Here is a 14,590-nt window from a genome sequence, read left to right as displayed (position 1 = left end):
AGTGATATGAAGCTTAAAGCATTTAATCCAACAGAAAACTAACTAGTCACTGCTATTTTGTGAAAGAGCATAGAAGACACAGCAATAGTCACAATTTGGCTTCAGAATGCAATATTCAGAAAACACAGAGAAGTTAAATGTTTAGTTATAAATTATATCCCAGAATTTAGAAATGTACCCAGATCCTGTATTTTCCCCCCTTAAGTATCCTTGGAAAAAATGTCTCAAACCACCTACAATAAGTGGGCCACGGTGGTTTCCCAGTGCTCTGGTATTCACGGTACTACCGATACCTGATCAAAATAAACAAATGAATACCCTAGAAATGATACATAGAATTTGCAGGTGAGGGTGGCTTCTGGAGTCACTCAAGGACAATAAAAGTATGTCCTAGCTCTACCCTAGTCATATTTTCTTCAAAACCTATAAAAGTCCTCCAGGTAATAGTTGTCGGTGGATTTCATGTTCTGCCTATGAACAGATGCAGGCTAAGGACAAGTGCATACATGATAGGTATGCGATCAATTTCCAGTTTTCCCTTAAAAGCTTCCGCAGAAAGAAAACTCACTCAACAATATAACTCAACAATTCACTAGTTCAAACAGCCAAAAAATACTTTGTTAACCATTTCTCTCTTCCCTGGCAGCTGCCTTTTGAACTGGCTTTCTCTGCCACACTCTACTTGAGATCAGCACCGTGAAAGACAGGTTAAAACAGCCCCATAAGGGAAAGTCCCAGCATGCGCTGGGGCAGTGGAGTTGCCTCCTTCGGTTCCATGGTGTTTAATTCTGTGGCTGAGCCCTTGGGTGTCCCATTTCTAGGACCTGGCATGAAAGTTCACATGTGCAACTTGTCCATTAGAACAGTATATATATTGGTATGAGGAAACAGAAGAAAAATGAAGCATACCAAAGTAAGCTAACAACAATAATACAGTGTTATTCCACCCATTCCATCAGGTAAAATTTTCTTTTAAAGGAGGTGACACCTTCAGTAACATGCTAGGTACATCCTTTCTCCTCATGTTTCCTTTCACTAAAATTTAGAAATAGAATCCACATCCTTTCTTACTAGCTTTTCCCAAAGCAGGTTTAGAAACATGTTTTGGCTTGGGAATAACAGTAACAGAAGCAGCAACAAAAACAGCAGGAACAGCAGTTAACATGCAGTGCATGCTTGTAACATGACAACACTGCACAGAAAATCTTACCTTACAAATGGGGAAACTGAGGCTTACTGGGGTTAAAAAAAAGCTTCCCCAAGACCATTCAACAATCAGTGTAACAGAAAATGTGAACACCAGAGCCCACAGCCTTAAGTGCAAACAATGAGTCTTCTTAAGTATTATTTGTATCCTGTTATTAATACTTATCTCCAGTGGTAGTCAAGATATAAAACAAACACTTGAGTCCCACCAAGCTTACAAACTGGGAGAACTGGGAGGAATAATGCCCCTAACATCTTGACATAATTATCCATGAATCTCTGGAAAAGCACTTTTGCTTGACAACTAGGGTCAAAGAAAAAAAATAAAAAAGACCAGGAATAGCTTTAGCAATTAAGGAACCAATGCTAATATACATTTCTTAGCACAAGAAATTTCCCTTCAGATGAATCTTATGACCATAGAGACACACATGCACTCTAAAATTTTATATCATTGAAGACAACTCAAATCCTACTAAAGATAACTTATAGGAAAAGCCAAATTACTATGCTTCTCTAGGGATTACTATTTTAAAACCCAGGCCCCAATACTACTTTAGTCAGTGATCATTATCTCTGGGGGAAGAGAAGAGGAAACGCTTTGTTTTTCATAAACACTCTAGCAAGATACTGGAGAAATGGCACCAAAACAGGGGTCAGAAAAGGCAGGCAAAACTCCCACACTGCCACATAGCCATTTTATGTACTGGGCGTCCATCTGCTCATCAGTAAATTGAAGCTGATTGGTTCGGTAGCTTCCTGGCCTGACATTATATACTGTCAGGCCAGGAAGTATAATGCCTTTATACTGACAGTATATAGTGATTCACACTTTTCTGTAGTTTCTTCTTGGAGGAGTCCACCTTTTCAGATAAAAACAGATGAGATTCATTTTGTAGAATGTTTATGAAAAGTTTATCATAATGCAAAGTTTAAAGACTATCCCTCAGTCATTATTAAATTACTAAGTCACTCTCACGGGAGATCCATTTGGTTTTCTCAAGAATACAATAAAACATTTATCATATTGAAGGCAAAATAATGATCCAATATGATTAAACAATGATTCTGTAAAAGATCGGACAGTTTTGGTATTTTTTGGTCATTCCAATAAAAAGAGAAAGGACAACAATAATTGATTGCTTGACGAAATGAGGCATTCTGTACCATTTCTCTAAGCTTGGCACACCTGACTTCAGGTGCGTTATCACTGTAACAGAAAAACTGATTAATTTCCTCATCAGAAAAGGTCTGGAGCAAACCAATTAATTGCCTCATCAGAAAAAGACACATAATTAGAGACAATTTATACCACACTATTCTTTGCATTCCAGTTTTTTAAAACATGCACAGCTCTCAGTTTTTCCCTTATAGTAACAAGACTTAACAGGTAGTTTTGCTGTGAGCTGTAAATGCAATTAGCGAGACTCCATATTTACAAACTAATATATGTTAAATACATGGTGAGGTTTTATTTCAAAGCTTCAGATTCAGGAGCAACACTTCTTTCTAAATTTTTCTTAATTTATAATTTCACACACCCAGAGAGTTTCCCTCTTTACAGGTGTTTTCTCTCACTCTTTCTGGGATTCAGTTACACCACTTATGAAGTAAAAAGTTGAGGGTGGGGGTAGTGGTGAGCTTAAGATGTTATCTGTGGAGAAGTTCTAGAAACCTGTGGTTACAGAGTATAGATGGATGGATACCCATTTAAAATAATGAGGGCTGATGGTGATAAACAACCTATAGACAGTCTTAAGAGTAGATTCTAGACATGACATTACCAACACCATAAAGAGAATATGAAGTACACAGGCTTTATAAATAAGAGATTAGAAAGGATGACCTATGACAATAATTACAAATATATGAGGCTCAAAAGCCATATAAATTATTATGATACATAAGTAAAAAGAAATTCTTTAAAGAATTTTCATCCAGAAGATGCTCCTACAGATCAGTAGCTTCAAATTCACATGAGTAGTACAATCTCATCAGTGATATCAGTAATAAGTTCTAGGAATTCACCTTTTGGGATAGAGAAGCAAATATATATATATATTATATGAGGTCAAAGCACCTCCAACTCACAAATGTCTCAGAAGGGCAATTTCCAGAGAGCTGATGGCCTTACTTAGAGCCAGCATCGCATAGTTGCAAGCACAGGCTTTGGCGCCAGACAGATCAAGGTTACATATGGATTCACTACCACTAGCTGTGTGATCTTTGGCAAATTGTTCATCTTTTCTGTGCCCTGGCTTCTTCATTTGTAAAATGGAGGGAGTAATAACTGAATCGTATAGATTGCTGTGAAGATAAGAAAATGTCAAGTCATGTATAATAAGTTCAACAAGTAATAGCTATTATCTTATCATCATCCATGTTTTCACTGTTCCTGGAAGCCATCTGAATCCAGTGGACCAAGACCAGACTAAAAGGAGACATCTCACTGCCTCTGTTGGCCTCAGAAAGAAACCATCTTTACAGAAGATACTAAATGCTGCAGAAGACCTAAAACTTGGAGCAGTTGTCCCTAAACACAAAACTAAACCCCAGAACCCCAGGAGACAAAGATTTTAAGCTGGAAGAACCCTTCAAGATCAAACATTTCTTATAAACAAAAGATCAGACATACAAAAGCACATCACCTTCCCAGAAAAATTAACAGGAACATCCAAACACCAGCAGTCACTGATTTCAAAATTAAAATTTAAAAGGTGCAATTGTTTAATTGAAACTGCCAAATCTCTCCAGTGGTTAAACTCTCATATTTTTTCCCACCATAAAATTCACTGATGCTAAAGTATCTATGGAGTAAAGAATATCATGTTTTAACAAGGTATCTTTTAAAATCTCTGTAAAATGATCCCTAGGCAAGCCTAACCTGTTTGCTGATGGCTAAGCATGTACCACGGTGGACTCCGACATTGCCTCCTTACTGGGTCTGGGCCTTCTGCCACAGAATTATTTAATTTTAAATATACTGTGATTGACCCAATGTTATCTAAATTTGAACAAGCTCTCCTATTTGTATTAGATTAAACTGTACTGCTACTACTATATTGTTGATTTTATCTCAAATATTACCTGGCAGTTTAAAAAGTCACTAAATTATATACAGGTTCAAAAGAACACAGGGTTCTCTAAAGTGTTCTCTAGGAAAAGAAAAAAAAATGATGGTGATGTCCATAAACTCAAAAAACACATGTTGATAATGGCCAAGAATGAACACTCTCCCGGTGACTTTTCCAGGGTCTTTGGTAATCAACCAGAAATGTCAAGCCAGTCTCCAGTTAACAGATGTCTACAGTATGACCAAAAACTAAAAACAAACTTTGAAAAATGCCTCTGGTGAAACAAATTTGAAGGGAAGGTCTCTCTCAACCACAAGTAGTAAAGACATACATAATACCAAAGTTCTAATTCAAGTTCATTAAGAACACGGTGGCTCACGCCTGTAATCCCAGCACTTTGAGCGGCTGAGGCAGGTGGATCCCAAGGTCAGGCTTTTGAGAACAGCCTGGCCAACATTTTAAAGTCCTGTCTCTACTAAAAATACAGAAAAAATTAGCTGGGCGTGGTGGCACGCACCTGTAATCCCAGCTACTCGGGAGGCTGAGACAGGAGAATCGCTTGAACTGGGAGGTGGAGGTTGCAGTGAGCCAAGATCGGGCCACTGCACTCCAGCCTAAATGACAGAGCGAGACTTCAGCCTAAATGACAGAGCGAGACTTCATCTCAAAAAAAAAAAAAAAAAATTGATTTCTGACACTATTCCATAACTTTGAGCAAGCAATCTCATTTTCTCCCCACCTTTTTATAATAACAAAAGTAATCAGTTAATTGTTTTTAAAAAATGGAGATACAGAGAAAACCATCCACAATATTAACACCCACTAATAATCACTGCCATATTTCATGGGTAACATTACAGATTTTTTTCTATGTATGGTATATATTTTTACAAATCTGAAATCATATAGTTCTGAACATGTTCATCTCGACACCTAAAAGATTCTTCATTTGCAAAATGAAAACAAGAAATCTTCCTAGAAAATATCTTTGAATGGAAGTGTAAGCATTGAAGTCTAATATATATCAATGCTATTTTAAGTAGCCTGTACATTATGGGATGGGAGTATCTTTGCTACTGAAAGTCACTATGCCAAAAAAGAATAGAGGTTAATTAAGGGCTTTCCTTTACAAGAGAAAAAGGAGATATCCTGTCATCCATTTAATAAATATTTACAAAGTATCCATTGTGCACATATGTGCAAGGCACTGTGCTAGGATAGTGAGGGTTTTATGTCAAAAGATGTCATCAATAGGTTTTTTTGTATTAAACTCCATCAGCCCACTCTAAACTTACTATTACTGTTTAAGATTTTGTTGCAACATTCAATTAAATTTAACTGTTTTAAAATTGCATTATTTCATTTTGAAAACAACAAGAACAGCTACATGAAGATACCCCTATTTACACTGCAGAAATGGGGCCAGAACAGTACATGTGCGATGTTAGATTTTGCTCCAAAGATACTTTTTTTGACTCTACATGTTTTAGCATGACTAGAATCCAACTAAGTGTCACAATAGACACCCTTCTAATGTCTGTGCATCATTTCTACTACAAACAGTTTTGAGCAGTAGGATAAACTGGCTCCATGCTGTCTGACATCTTCTCTGTTTTTTTCAGGTACCAACGCTCAGTACTTCCCAGCAAAAGGAATCCAAAACATGCTTCTCTACAGCCTTGGAATTCTTAAGAGGATAGATGCCACGACACCCATATTGACACTTAAAAATAAACATTAATTACGGCAGAGACAAGTTATCAACTTGTAAAGTCATTATCTATTTAAGGTACTTGAACATCCTAAGTATAATCTTTCTTAACAACTTGGAAAGGCTAGAGAAAATGTCACCTTCAAATTTTAGAAGTAAATAAAACTTGTTTCTATCAGAAAAATGTTTAATTCACTTTATGATCATCAACTTCTGTGGATTGAAATCTTCTTTTTTTTTTTGAAACTGGAGTCTCTCACTCCGTTGCCCCGTCTAGAATGCAGTGGCACCATCATGGCTCACTGCAGCCTCAACTGCCCAAGCTCAAGCAATTCTCCCACATCAGCTTCCCCAGTAGCTGGGACTATAGGCAAGCACCACCTTACTAGGCTAATTATTTTTCTATTGTCTGTAGAGACCATGTCTCACTATGTTGCCCAGGCTAGTAAAACCTCTATTTTAGCATTTTTAAAGATATTCCCTTCAAAGACTTTCAAAGCTGTGTTGCCACTGTTAAGAAAATGAACCCTGGTGCGATGGCTCATGCCTATAATCCTGGCACTTTGGGAGGTCAAGGCAGGTGGATCACCTGAGGTCAGGAGTTCGAGACCAACCTGACCAACATGGAGAAACCCTTTCTCTACTAAAAATACAAAATTAGCCAGGTGTGCTGGCACATGCCTGTAATCTCAGCTACTCGGGAGGGTGAAGCAGGAGAATCACTTGAACCCGGGAGGCAGAGGTTGCAGTGAGTTGACATTGCGCCACTGCACTCCAGCCTGGGCAACAAGAGCAAAACTCCGTCTTAAAAAAAAAAAGGAAAGAAAAGAGAAAATGAAACAACACAAAAAAGAATGGAAAAAAATATTTGCAAACCATAAAAAATTTATATTATAATGTAGAAAGAACTTTCACAATCAATAATAAGAAAAGTCTGATTTTAAAATGGGCTGAAGATTTCAACAGATACTTCACTAAATAAGATACACAAATGACAAATTAGCACATGAAACGATGTTCATAGTAGTTATTAAGGAAATGCAAATCAGACCACAATGAGATACCATACAACTATTAGAATGGCTATAATTTTTTAAATAGCAGCTGACAATACCAAGTGCTGATAAAGATGTGGAACAACTGGAACTCTCAAATGCTGTTGGTGACAGGCAAAATGGTACAACCACTTTGAAAAACAGTTTGGTAATTTCTTATAAAATTAAACATATACTATGACTATATGACCTAGCAATCCTAGATATAAATTATATATATATATATATATATAATTGCCCCAAACTGGAAACAACCTGAATATACTTCAATTAGCAAATAAAGAAATGTTGTATTATCTACACAATGGAATATTATCCAGCATGAAAAGGAGCAGACTACTGATACAAGCAACAACATGAATGATTTCAAACACCTGTGCTAAGTCAAAGAGGCCAGATGCAACAAGCTGCATATTGCATGATTCCATTTATATAGCATTCTGAAAAAGGTGAACCTATAGACACAGAAAATATATCAGTGGTGGCAACAGCTGGGGGCTGGAGAAAAGGCTGGCTACAAAAAGGCATTAAAAAAATTTATGTGGTGATAAAAATGATTTATATCTTGATTTTGATAGCAGTTACACAATTATACAGTTTTTCAAAACAGAATTGTACATTTAAAATATTAATTTGGCTATACATAAATTAAGCCTTTATACCTGTATTTTGTGGGTTTTTTCCTTTATAACTAAGAGCATATATGATAGTATCTCCTCACATTTCCCCCTCAGAAAAAAAAAAATTAAAAATGCATCCTATGTGTAACCATTCTCCAAGTCCTACTCCAAATAAAAAATTGAGATGCATAGCTCTGTCTTGGGAATCAAGAAATATGGGGCTCTTTTCTGTCTTTGCAATTTCGGCTATCAATCTGTAACAGAACACCGGGCCCAGCTTCTTCGTTATCTCTTTACTGAGCACCTGTTAGGTCGATGCCTGTGTGCTAGGACAAGTGAGACATAGTCTCTACCCTCAAGAGCTGTCTGAGGCAGTGAGAGGAACAAAACAAGTAAATACTATGACGTGTGTGACCCAGTAAGTAAAGATGATCAAATCAGACCTGGAGCTCAAAAAAGGTTTCCAACACCAAAGCTCTTGTGCAGATGTGGAAAGAGCAGATATTACTAATACCAAAGTTAAGTATATCACATATAAAAACAAGCATGTCTGTGACAATTATTTAGATTTTTTTTTATAAAATATATATTACATATAAGATACATACACACATGTACACTCATACACATATATATGTATATGGTCATAATATAAATGTAATCCACACTGGGTTCATACTAAAAGAAAATTTTTTTTGAAAGCCTCGGAACTAGATGTGTGTCTTGGGAGAAAGTGGAGGGTGTCTTCCTGTCAGAAAGAATACGTGTGAAAGCATGGTCAAATGAGATAAAACCAGAGTGGTCAAAAAGATAAAACCATCAAGGAATTAGAGAATTACAAGCAGTAGAGTCAAAAAAGATAAGACGATCAAGGAATTTGATCATTCAAATCAGTATGTGTATAAGTGGTAAGTAAAGCTACCAAGACAAGCAAAAACTGCAACGCCAAAGGCCTTCATATGTGACCTTTAGAAATCAGAACTTTATTCTAAAAGTATGGAAAGCTGCCAACAAAGTTTACGCACATCAGGTTTGCTGTAGAAACGTCATCCTGACAGCCATATATTACAATGGGACAAAGGGAGAGGAAGCTAAGAAGAAACCCAGACCTTCTCAATTCCAGCTTCCTCCACTGTAAAATATTTTGTACCAACTAACCTCTAAGGCCCTTTCTAAATATATCACTATTACTCCTACTTTGATATTCCTGCTCCTGCACATTCCATGCATAATTATGGAACCCTAAGAAACCCTTAGATTCATGCTTTTCCTATCTGTATGTGTAGGCCCATTTGCTTGTGTTAGCAAGTATGGGAATAAATACAGGCTAAAATAGACCCCCTTCAGAATTACAAGAGTTCAGCAATTAAGAAAGACGCATGACTTCATTTCCAAAGGTAATATTTTATGCTGTAATTGTTTACACTCTTGATGAAGCAATACAGCCTAGGAGACATTTAAGGGTGTTATTCAAGGGGATGCTAACCCTAGAAGGTAGAAAAGAGCGAGGATAAAACACTGGTGTGTAAATATCACAACACAACAAAAGGTATGTGTGGCTTAAATTACAAATTCTTAAAAGGGTAACTAAAAAAGCTATGGGATAGTGCCCGCTTACAAAGAAAAAAATAAAACAAATAAAACTAGTTAGACTAATTCAATAGTTTCTAGCTTTAAAACAAGTTCAGCTTCTTTTGTTTTTTGTTTTTGTTTTTCTTGTTGTCTTTTTAAACAGGCTAGTTTTCGCAAGTGTGGGATATGTTCTAAAGAGAAAGATATAAAATGCTCTAATTCTGGAGTAACGTCCATTAAATGGCAAAGAAAAATAAATGCCAAAGACAAAAAAAAATTACTTTCCTGTTTCTAGTTTGATCAAGAGCCCTACCATCTGGCATCACAGGGAATAGATAAGGGTTAAAACTATCACATTCCATGTTTTCTTCCGATCTAACTGGTGTTCCCAGGCATTCTTTGGGTGTCAACAGCTATTCTGGTAACCGTACAATGACAAAAGTGTTTGTTACCAGCCAAGACACACAGACAAAACTCTATTTCAATAGTTCATTTAACGTCAACAAGAAGCATTGTAAAGATTATTGTCTGGGCAAACTGGAAACACTCAATTGCTTCATCCTAGCAGACAAAATGCACTATTCATAAAGAATCAATCCAACAGCATTTACTATGGTAAATATTCTAATTAACTAAATAGTTTATGTTTTATTATGGCTACACTTATTAACACAACTGATAGGAAAACATTACTTCACCGTCCTAGCCTTCAAACATGCACGCCCACGAAAACATCTGTTTAGACGCGTATTTTTTAAACTTTAGTTCACAACTAATTAATGGGTTGTGAAATCATTTCAATAGGTCATAGCCAACTTTTTTAAAAAATTGAAATTGGAAAGAATAGAACAGAAAAATGCCAGAATGCATCAAACGTTGTAAAGGTAAGTGTCAATTCAGGAAAATTTGTTTCAACATGGAACTGCTTCTCTCTTCCCAATTGCAAACTCTGAATGCCCTGGCTTAGCCTTCAGTTTGAATATATTGTCCAAGAAATAGAGTCAGAACCATGAGTTCAGGGAACTGGCTACTCAAGTAAAACATTTCTTATTCCTCCATTTAAACTGAATCAAAATTACACCTGCTTTCCTTGTACCACAAGCTTGGCCCAGTGATTTTAAAAAGATTTGAAGTTCTCCTTTTCTTTGTCCACACTCTAATCATTCATATTTTGGTGACATGGGCTCCCTAAAACTGACAATAACAGTATGAGAGAATACCACTGAGATCCATGGGGTATTTAAATATTTTTTAAAAGAATTTCTTACACTTCCATTTTCAACTGTTTCAGTAGAACCAGTGAAAAACTGCGTTAGCTATATTTTTACTCTGTTACCCCTGGGTTCTATTGAGTTTTTAGAAGTATACAGTCACATCATGACATTATTTTCACTTACTGTGCATATCATCCCTGTATAACATACTGATTTTAAGATTAAAAACAAAAGGGAAAAAAAAAAAAAACACAAAAAAACCTACACTCCAATAAATCCCTCCTAATGCCCCCAATCTGAAAGGGGCCTTCCAATAAGCACTGTTTGTACATGACGATAAGAGACCTAGGCAAGAGTACCTCCAGTTTCTAAGACACTAAGGCACTGACCTCATTATGTTGAGGCAAGAGAATAATTCTAAATGATGAGTCTATATACCCTGAAGACCAGCTGCCAACCATCAGGGCCTGAACCCAAAGGCAGGCTCCCTGGGATTTCACCATCCCAGTAACGCGGGCTTGTGGAGCAATCACTTCCCTTCAGGCGATGAGGCATGCAGACTCCCCTCCCAAACACATACTCCACACACAATCTCTCTCCTTTCTCCCCTCTGCTCTGATGGCCATTTTTAAAAGGCTTATAAAAATGCATTCTATCCTTAAAGAAATGACTCAAAATTATAACTGGTATGACTCAATTGTTTCTATTAACTGAAAGACAGCAGACATTGATAATGATGGTTTATAAAAAGTCACTAGAGATATTCCCTTGGGAATGACTTAAAACTCATTAAAATCACTAATGATTTATTCAGTATAGAAGAGGCTATGCCATCAAAGCATGACAAGGTCCTGAATCTTTGGGAGCAAAGACTCTTAAACCTGGTTTGTAATACTCCGGGAAAGCTCCAGTTGTGACAAGTCTACATTCTAAAGTCCCAGAAACAACAACAACAACAACAACAAAGTTTAAATTTCTTTTAATTTTTGTAATCATTTTGAATCATACGGTCCATTGTTTCTTTCTCTAGGGAGAAAACAATATGCTACCATGAAATTTGTTTAAGAAGAAAAAGTAAAGAGACATACACACACCCAGACACAAACACAAATTTCACAGCAGAACATGGTTTTCTGTCCAGAGAAAGATGACTGACAGTTTCTGTTTTATGACATTTATCTGCGAAAATTTCTCAGTTCTGCAGTTGATCTGGTGTTTTATTAAAGCAGTTTCTGTTACTAAATTAGCAAGCAGAGAAACAAATGTATTAGAAAATAAGCTCCTACAAGGAAGAGAATACCTAATTCTTCTAAGCCCCAGCAAAACCAGGCACACACCTCTGATTCACACACACACACACACACACACACACACACACACACACACACATTATAAAGAGCATAATCTTAAAGAATATAAGGCCAGGCTCAGTGGCTCACCCCTGTAATTCCAGCACTTGGGAGGCCAAGGAGGAAGATTGCTTGGGCCCAGGAGTTTGAAACAAGCCTCAGCAACATAGTGAGGCCGCTCAGGAGCCTGAGGAAGGCTACTCAGAGGCTGAGGTGGGATGACTGCTTAAGCCTGGGAAGCTGAGGTTGCAATAAGCCAAGATGGTACCACTGCACTCCAGTCTAGGTGACAAAGTGAGACCTTATCTCTCAAAAAATAAATATACGTAAAAAATAAAATAAAAAATAAATAATATAAGATTGGAGGGTCAATTCAGATACCATGAAGTAGGTGACAACGATAATACATTCTGGATGGCTTGGTACAATTCTGGTTTATATTTATTGTCTCAGCATTATTAATTTTTTTTTTGAGACAGAGTCTCACTCTGTCACCCAGGCTGGAGTACATGTGCAAAGTGATAGCTCACTGCAGCCTCAACCTTTTGGTTTCAAGAGATTCTCCCACTTCAGCCCTCCTTAGTAGCTAGGACTACAAGCATGCAGAGGCAAATTTTTCTTAATTTTTTATAGTGACAGGGTCTTGCTTTGTTGCCCAGGCTGGTATGGAACTCTTGGCCTCAAGCAAAAATCCCTCCTCAGCCTCCCAAAGTGCTGGGATTATAGGAATGAGCCACCATAACCAGCCTCCATTATAAATATTAATAGTACACCCTTTCACTCTCAAAGAAATCCTACTATGGACAGCAAATGAACTGACCATTCCACTAAGAGCAGTAGATATGGCTGAATGACGTTGGGTAGGTTGTGATGGGAAGAGGTGAAATGTTTGGTTTGGACTGCCTTGGGAAAAGGGCTTGAATAAAAGGTTGTCCTCATCTGTATAATATTATGATAATATTATGAAAAACTTAAACTTATAGAGAATCTGTAAAGTTTACAAATATCTATTTGATCTATTCCCTGCTTTTCTCCCTAGACCCCTATGTTCCTCTGTTAGGGTAGGGTCTGTTTTTTGCTCACTATTATATGCCACGCCTCTAGAACCATGTGTAGTCATAACATCTGTTGAGTGAATGATGTGCCAGATATTGCATTAAATGCTTTGCACAGTAACAGTAGTAAGTACTTGCTTGGCACTTCCAAAGAAAAACAGGCTTAGCAATTTTCCAACCATTTAAGTCAAAGGGCTGGTTGCAGAAAAAAAGAAAAGGAAGACATATAAAAACCCAATACGCTTGTGAGGAAGACCAGCATTTCCTACAGACAGTAAAGAGCGTTCACAACAGATTTCCTCCCTGTCAACTGCTCTAACCAAATAATAACCTTACATGCAAACACATTTGGGGAAAAGCAAGAGTAAGGTTTTTATTTAAATACAAGTTACTGCATTTAAAAATAGCTTGGGAGAAATGATGTAAAACTGGATTTCAGTAAAACTAATTTTTCTTCCTCAAAATTTCAAAATGCAGGCTTTATCCTATAAATAGTATCTCACAGAACCACTGGACTAGAAAGCATAGTGGTTAACAGTTTCCCCAAGCCAGCCCAAGAGCCTGCTGTGTAACTCTTACTAGCTGTATAACTGTGGGCAAGTCCCTTAATCTCTGTGCCTCAGTTTCTGCAAGCGTAAACGGGGATAACAATTCCGACTTTAGAACACTGCTATAAGGATTAGATGACATGCCCTCTGGCGAGTGCCCAACTCATAGCAAAAAGTTATTATTATTTTACTATTATCACCACCACCCAAACACTATCTAATCTAACCATCTCATTTTAATAATGAGGCAACTGAGGCCCAGAGGGGTTAAATAATTAATTAAAACAGCAAGATCAGACTCCAAATGATAAATCCCAGTCCATGATTCTTTCCACTACCTTAAACTGGATTGTGTCATAGTGATGTTTTAGAAATATGCTTTAGAATTTGGGAAAACAATTTCCCCAGAAACAATGGTCAAATGGTGCTCAGACTATGAAGTTAATTAATGTTGTAGCTAAACTAATGACCCAATGTTACAACAAAACAAACAGAAAAACAGTACTACCTATTCCCTGCTTTTCTTTTCATCTCCTAACCAAGGAAATGCAGGAAAAATCTCTTCTTGCTTATTAAGAATAGTGGTCCTTGCAGCCATGTAATAAATTTAAAATGAGGCAAAATTTATAACATAGAATTCTGGATACCTTTAAAATGAGTGGATGTATTATTGATGATAGTACATTCAGTTTTACTTAAAGAACTCACATCTTTTCTGGTTGTTGATCAAGATATATTTATTGGCATGATGAGCATAACATTCCCTCTGATCTTAAGGGGAAAAAACAGCAGCTGTATGCAAGTGGGGAAGACAGCCAAGGGAAGGGCCTCTGAAACGAAAGAACAGCTGGCACAAAGGTAGAGTCTAGAGGACAGAGCCATTCAGGAAACAGCAAGTAGACAAGCATGGCTGGGTTACAGGACTGCACATGGACAGGTGGAGGCTGGAGTCTCTGAACAACCTAGAAAGATAACCCAGGCTCATATTATAGTTGGCATGGAAGCTCCCTATAATAATAGAGTTTAAGAATGGAACAAGAAGGTATGAAATATTTTTTAGGGAACATAAACAAGGTTGCTTTATAAAGAATTTCTGGGCCGGGCGCGGTGGCTCACGCCTGTAATCCCAGCACTTTGGGAGGCCGAGGCAGGTGGATCACGAGGTCAAGAGATCGAGACCATCCTG

The 14,590-nt window shown here is 37.2% G+C and overlaps 1 protein-coding gene across 2 annotated transcripts in view; it reads right to left on the bottom strand.

Annotated features, from left to right (window-relative positions):
* The window catches only part of LGR4 (leucine rich repeat containing G protein-coupled receptor 4), a 106,153-nt gene that overhangs the window by 47,613 nt on the left and 43,950 nt on the right, over positions 1-14,590 (bottom strand). The gene's annotated exons all lie outside the window — the stretch shown is intronic.

Source organism: Cebus imitator, unplaced genomic scaffold (genome assembly GCF_001604975.1).
Source record: "Cebus imitator isolate Cc_AM_T3 unplaced genomic scaffold, Cebus_imitator-1.0 Scaffold113, whole genome shotgun sequence".
NCBI classification, from domain to species: domain Eukaryota; kingdom Metazoa; phylum Chordata; class Mammalia; order Primates; family Cebidae; genus Cebus; species Cebus imitator.
This window is presented reverse-complemented; position numbering and strand designations above follow the sequence as displayed.